This window comes from Mus pahari, chromosome 1, assembly GCF_900095145.1.
Source record: "Mus pahari chromosome 1, PAHARI_EIJ_v1.1, whole genome shotgun sequence".
Taxonomy (NCBI): domain Eukaryota; kingdom Metazoa; phylum Chordata; class Mammalia; order Rodentia; family Muridae; genus Mus; species Mus pahari.
In genome coordinates, this window is record NC_034590.1 from 51,576,698 (window position 1) to 51,583,068 (window position 6,371).

The window sequence follows — 6,371 nt, forward strand, 5'->3', positions numbered from 1 at the left end:
GTGTAGCCCTGGCTGACCTGGAACTCACTCTGTAGACCAGGCTGGCCTCAAACTCCGAAATCTGCCTGCCTCTGCCTCCTGAGTGCTGGGATTAAAGGCGTGCGCCACCACGCCCAGCATCTTTTTCTTTATGGTTAAAAACTTTATTACAATTTCATATACACACATACATCTTGATCCTATTAATCCCTAACCCTTCCCGCCTCCTGGCTTCACAGCCTTTGGTTGGGTTTGTTTGTGTTTTGTAACCCACTGTGTTGAATTAGTGCTGCCTGTGTGGAATGGACCTCACTCTGTGGGCTTAACCATGCGCAGGTGACCATTGCTGCTCTGAGTTCATGAACGCAATGGCCTACAGTGCTCCCCAAGCTCCTCCTAGCTCTTACACCCTGCAGTGCTCCCCAGGTCTTGAGAGAAAGAGGATAAAGCCAACTTAAATAAGTGTGTGTGTGCGTGTGTGTGTGTGTGTCAGTTCTCGCCTTCTGCCATGTGGGCTCTAGGGATGGAGCTCAGGTCAGCAGGCCTGTGGACCAGCACCTTTATCTGCTGAGAGGTCTCACCAACCCTCGGAATGTTTCCAATCCGCTGTTCCTTGAGCCCTCTCGTGAAGGCACTATGACACACAGTGACACACTGTGCAGTGGCTGTGCAGGTTCCTAACCGCTGCTCACATCCCTGAAATCAGAATGACAAGGCTCTGAGAAGCAGTGCTTGAGAACCGTTTTGAACCTCCCTGTGCCTCTGTCTCCACGAGAGGCGCAGTCTGTGTGCAGTCTGTGCCGGGCCAGTGCGGCCCCTGGTAGGGAAATGTGATGGTGTTGGGCCAGGGAAGGGATTTGTAAACTGTGGGGCACTGTGCCCAGGTAAATGGATATGTTCATTCCTTACTCTGCCTGTCTTTCTGTTGTGAGGTGGTTGTGCGTGCGTGCGTGCGTGCGTGCGCGTAGGCCACAGATGGTGTTGGGAATCCTCCTTAACCACCCTTCTACCTTTTTTTTTTTTTTTAAAGATTTATTTATTATTATATCTAAGTACGCTGTAGTTGTCTTCAGATGCACCAGACGAGGGCGTCAGATCTCATTACGGATGGTTGTGAGCCACCATGTGGTTGCTGGGATTTGAACTCAGGACCTTCGGAAGAGCCGTCGGTGCTCTTAACCACTGAGCCATCTCTCCAGCCCCTACCTTATTTTTTGAGACAAGGTCTCTCATTGAACCTGCAGTTCACTCACTTGGCTAGACTAGACTAGGTGACCAGCAAGCCCCAGGGACCTTCCTGACTCCGTCCTCCAGCACTGGGTTGCAGGTGCCCACGGCTATGCCTGGCTCTTTATACGAATTCCGGGGATCCAAACTCAGGTCCTCTCGCTTGCACAGCAAGCACTTGATAGATTGAACTATCTCCTTAGTAAACCCAGCCCCTTTCCGTGTACTGGAAGCTGAGCTCTGGCCAGGCATTCCCTTGATATAAATAAGATCGTCGACGGCAAAGTCATTTGTCGTTTAGGCTACACCATACCTCACAATGTCAGCATCTGGACACACACAGTAAGAGCCACCACCTGCACTCCCCTCCCCCATGCTTCGTGACCCAGATAGAAGAGGAAATGCCCAGTTCCTCTCTGGGCATCCCACACATCCATCAGCCTACCTTCCTCCAGGAACCTCCTCCAAGGCCATCTCCTACTCCTTGCCTGCTTCTGACTTCTGTCTTTTACATGTCCCTGCTTACCTTTGTGCAGCCTGTGGTAGCCAGGCTCTCTCCCTTACTCTGTTAGCATCTGGTACCTGGAGACCCATCAGGCCGAAGTGCACTTGTCCTAATTATAGGACCCCAGCCTTCTTCACTGAGCCGCCTCGTTCATGCGTGCATGTCTCTCCGCAGGCTGTGAGGCTGAGGGCAGAATGTGTGGTCTTGTGACCTTCCACTTCATGCGCAGGGCTTCCCCCCATCTCCCTGTATGGAAGTGCGCTGGGCCCCCTGTGCGGCCGGGGTGTGCGTGTGTGTGTGTGTGTGTGTGTGTGTGTGTGTGTGTGTGCGTGCGCGCGCGCGCGCACGCGCCTGACTTCTGCCTGTGTGTACTCCAGCTGTCCCTTCCCCTGCAGACCTAAATTACTCTTCTCCTGGCATAAATCCAGACCTGACTCGGGTGTGTGGGTGACTGCAAAATAAATGTTGATTCCAGTGCCGCCTTGGCTTGGAGAGGCAGAGCTGTCAGGGGATGTTCAAGGATGGAGGCCCCTGGGAGGAGTCACGAAGGTTTACTGGAGAAGAGGGAGGGGAGGGCTGTAGGCCAGGCCACACTTCTCGCCTGCCCTCCTACCCCAGCGCTCCTCCGTCAGCTGTTATTCTGAAGTCTTTCCTTTTCTTTCTCCACCCTGTGCCTCCAGCCTGTGACAGCCCTTGTGCCAGCTGCATCTATCTTAGTGATAGCTTCCTAGTCACCCGTCACCCAGCCTCCCCACCCACCTTCCCATGGTGCACCCCACATCAGTCTCCTTTATCCAGTGGGCTCCAGTTCCACCCCCTGGCCACCCTAGAAAGTAGTTACCATGTCGGGTGATGAGGCCCACACAAGTCAGCGTGGCAGGAAGGGGGTCACCTTAGTCCAATTCTGCAGCTCAAGTCTGTTGTCTGCCATAGAGCTGGTTCACATGGGAAACCATTCCCAATCCCCCAAATGGGGAGGGAGGATTACTGGGTCTTGCACTCATTTCCTGCCTGATATTTTGCACTTTGGTTTGGTGACTCTTAATCTTGCCTCTAAGAAGCTGCGAGGTCCCCGCCATTGAAGATCTCTGTGACCCACCGGCACCCGTGTGGCCCTTAGCATAGGCATGGGTGAAAGCAACGGTTCCCGTCCCTGAGTCTTCCCTGCACACAAGCCTCAACCGCAGGCTTCAGCATTCTCTCAATGCTCTCACTTAAAAGCATAGGCATGAGGTTAGACCTGGCCGCCGCTGAACCTGGGGGCCTCAGCCAGGTCGCTCAGCTCCTTTCCACCTCCTTCCTCCCTCCTGTGAGACCGGCTCTCCCCAGATCTCTTTCTTCTCTGTTTGCTTCTCCTTTCCTTTCCCCGTCCTGGCTTTTGTTTTTTGGAGACCAGGTTTCGTTGCAGAGCCCTGGCTGGCCTGGAACTTGTAGCCCAGGCTAGCCTTGAGCTTGCAGCGAGTGGTTCTCTGGTTCCAACTTCCCAGGAGTGCTGGGATGACAGGTATGCACCGCAGTGCCCGCTTGTAGAAGGGGTTTTGTCCCCAGGGTGCCAATCTCTACATCCATGATCTCAGAAGGTAAACGCCTGGCCTCTGTCTGTGGTAGCTTCCTTCCCTGGCACCACCCTGCTTACAGACGAGGACTCCTGCCAGAGGATTCACAGCTCAGCTCTCCTGTTTATCTGCAGAGGGAGGCCCTGGCTTATGCTGGGCCCCTGCTGCATCCTGGAGAGAACCTTGTCAGCTACACTGGCAGGACGGAGCAGGACCCATCTGGGCCTTGGGAGCCCAGGAACCAGAGGCTGAAACCCCTGCCACCCACTCACCACAGTGTTCTTCTGCTACTGCCAGGTCTCTCAGAGCCTTTGGGCCCCTTCATCCTACTCCATGACACCAGGGGACTTGATACCATGTCTACCGACCTCTCTGTGCTGTGTTGCTCTGAGACCCTGGGGCTGGCGGCATGATCAGCTTGATCGGCTTGCTTGCTTTTCTGTGGTAAATCCGTTCCTGGACTTGTTTCTGATCACTGTAGATTAAACACAGCAGTGCAGTGTCCCGGAGGAGGCTGGGCTGGGGCTGTTGTGTCCTGGAGTGCAGGGAATGGGGTCTAGTTAATAGACTCAAGCCTGTCTGCACGGCCTCTGCCCTCAGTTTGTCTATCTGTAAGAGGAAAACCACAGCTCTCTGTGGGAGCTGGAAGGACACTGCCTTCCCCCACTCAGGAAAAGAACCCAAGGCATCCCGCCTGCTGGGCATGCGCTCCACTACTAGGCCACATAAAGAGCACCGAGACCGTTGAGGACCCAGTTCTTAAGGCAGGGTGGGCGGGGGACATGGCCTCAGGGCTGTTGGATGGTTGGGCTAGGGCTTCCCTGAGAACAGTGAATTCTTACCTTGGGCAGCATCCTGGGGGATTCTGGGCCTTGCTCTGTCTCCAGGGTACTTCAGGCTACTCTAGGGGGCCTCTCCCAGCAAGCCCCACCCCCAACTGTGTGCTTTCTTCTTTCCACTGCTGAAATCAGAGGGGAATTCTCAAGGCAGGCAGAGAAGTTCCCTTGGAGGCTCCTTCCCTCCTTGCAATCCTGGGGCCTAGACCTTTGGCTCAAGGGAAAGGTGGCTGGGACCGAACCAGAAGAGCCAAATGGACTAGAGTTTCTTTTTCCCTTTCTTTTCTTGTTTTTTATTTTTAAGCAAGAGATAAATAGAGGTCGCTCTGAGATGACAAGAGAACATGGGGAGAGATAAAAGAGAACAAATGGGAGCAGGCCAGAAGCAATGGACATGGGGGAGAACTGGACTCTACCCTGCGATGGCGGGAGAGATGAAAGAGGAGAAAGAGATGAGATGGGAACGCAAGACCGAGTGGCAGAGCGGAGCGGAGGATGGGGTTGCCATGGAAACAGAAGAGGGGAGGAATGGAGGGAGAAGACAGGATGGAGAAGGCAGGGGACTCTGCAGAGGAGGGGCCGGACAGGAGGCTAGATGAAGAGGAAGGGAAGCCATGAGAGGTCCCGATGGGCTGGAAAAGGAGGGGAAATGTGACCCTGAAATCCGTCCTGTCTGGACTTGAGTAGGGAGACTCTGGGGAGCCTGCATCACCCTGCCCACAGGGGCTGCCTTAGATTCTGAATCTGTAGGTTGGAAATGTTGTTCCCCCTCTCCCAGAGAAGCTCTCATGTACTCATCGAAGGGCCCGACAAAGTTCAAAGTCAGCCAGAGTCATCTGTGGTTCTTTTCTTCACCCCTTGCACTTGTGAGCCAAAGTTTTGGGTTCCCCGTTTGTTACATTAAGCTGGGGGTCTTGGGGTCCAGCACAGACAGCAGGGAGACCATATGTGTGCTTTTTGCTTCTAGAATTAGAGGAACAACAAGAAGCCTTCCGCATACAGGAGGCCTGCTGTCCCTCCCCCAGGGAAGAGGAACTGGTCCTGCCACTCAGGGAAAGGGAGACCAGGCTGGGGTTGTCTACGTGGCTCCTTTCTGAGCTCTGCTCCACAGCCACCTCTTCTTCCTCGAGCCTCTGTTTTCCCAAGGTGCTGCTGGGCTGAACAAACGGGCCAGGTATCTACCCCTGGAAATTGTCATTTAACTGGGATCTCAGATACAAGGCCAGTAGTTGTTCTGATAAATAGATCAACAACAAGTCCTTAAACATTGTGATAAAGTCCAAAAAGGAAGAAGAGTTTTGGGTTGTTTTGTTTGTTTGTTTGTTGTTTGAGACATAGTTTCAGTGTGTACCTGGAGTCCCCATGGAACCTAAGTGCTGCCCCCCAGCTTCCAGGGCCTCGTTTGCAGGTGTGCAGCACACCTGGCTGAGAAAAGGATTAAACTTGGACTTGCCAAGGACTTAAGAGGGTGGGACCTCGGCAGGCCAGGCATCACAAGGAAGATTTCCTGCAGATGCGATGCATGAACTAAACGCAAAAGGGTGAGAAATGAGAAAGAGCATTCTTGGCGTGTGCAAAAGTCACTTGCAGGCAAGGTCTGAGACGGAGAAGGGGAGCCGTGCACGGTGAAGGGCCACACGGGCACGGCAGTCCAGACGGGCTCACGGACCCATTGATTGCAGAGGCAATGGGAAGTGATTGTGAGCTCCAGATCAGGGCCAACACCCTGCCCTACCCTCCAACCCCTCTAGTTTAGCATTTGAGAGCAAAGAACAGCTGTCTTGGCAGACTTCTTAGGTTCCAAACACTCCTCACAGGAAGGTTGACTGGTGAGACCCTTGCTCTATCTACTGCCCTTACAGCCCAACAGGGTGCACAGCAGTGCCCTGCCCACAGTCCTGGGGCAGGAGTGTGATGGTTAGTATGTTCGAGAAAAGTGTACTAGGATGTAAACCAGTTCTTGTAGTGTGGTGCAGGGGCCTTAGGGACCCCAAAATTTCACCCTGCAGTGAAGACCCTAAAACCAGGCAAAATGGTTCAAAGAAAGAGTCTCTACCAAAGGCTATGGTGAAGTGCATGTCCAACATCAGGTCCTCTGATGATTGGGGATTTGACGGGTGCTGTCTGGTAGAAGACAGCCTGTGGTTTCCAGGGTTCTGGGGACTTCAGAGCAGGGCCATGTATTGCTGAGTGAGCATCAAGGATCATCAAGGTCCTTAGCTTCTCTCTCCCTCTCCCTCTCCCTCTCCCTCTCCCTCTCCCTCTCCC

The 6,371-nt window shown here is 53.7% G+C and overlaps 1 protein-coding gene and 1 long non-coding RNA gene across 10 annotated transcripts in view; one reads left to right on the forward strand and one right to left on the reverse strand.

Moving 5' to 3' along the window:
• Znf710 (zinc finger protein 710) overlaps positions 1-6,371 on the forward strand; it is a 65,678-nt gene that overhangs the window by 43,048 nt on the left and 16,259 nt on the right. Inside the window, exon 1 of one of the 9 annotated variants that reach the window (XM_029531836.1) lies at positions 5,259-5,277. The exons of the other annotated variants lie outside the window; for them this stretch is intronic. The gene's annotated coding sequence lies outside the window, so the exon portion shown is untranslated. Of the gene's footprint in view, positions 1-5,258; positions 5,278-6,371 lie in introns of those variants that run through there. 9 annotated transcript variants of the gene reach the window in all.
• Positions 1-6,371, reverse strand: part of LOC110321666 — a 12,600-nt gene that overhangs the window by 5,142 nt on the left and 1,087 nt on the right. The window contains exon 2 of the long non-coding RNA XR_002380539.1: positions 1,733-1,894. This is a non-coding gene — a long non-coding RNA (uncharacterized LOC110321666). The remainder of the gene's footprint in view (positions 1-1,732; positions 1,895-6,371) is intronic.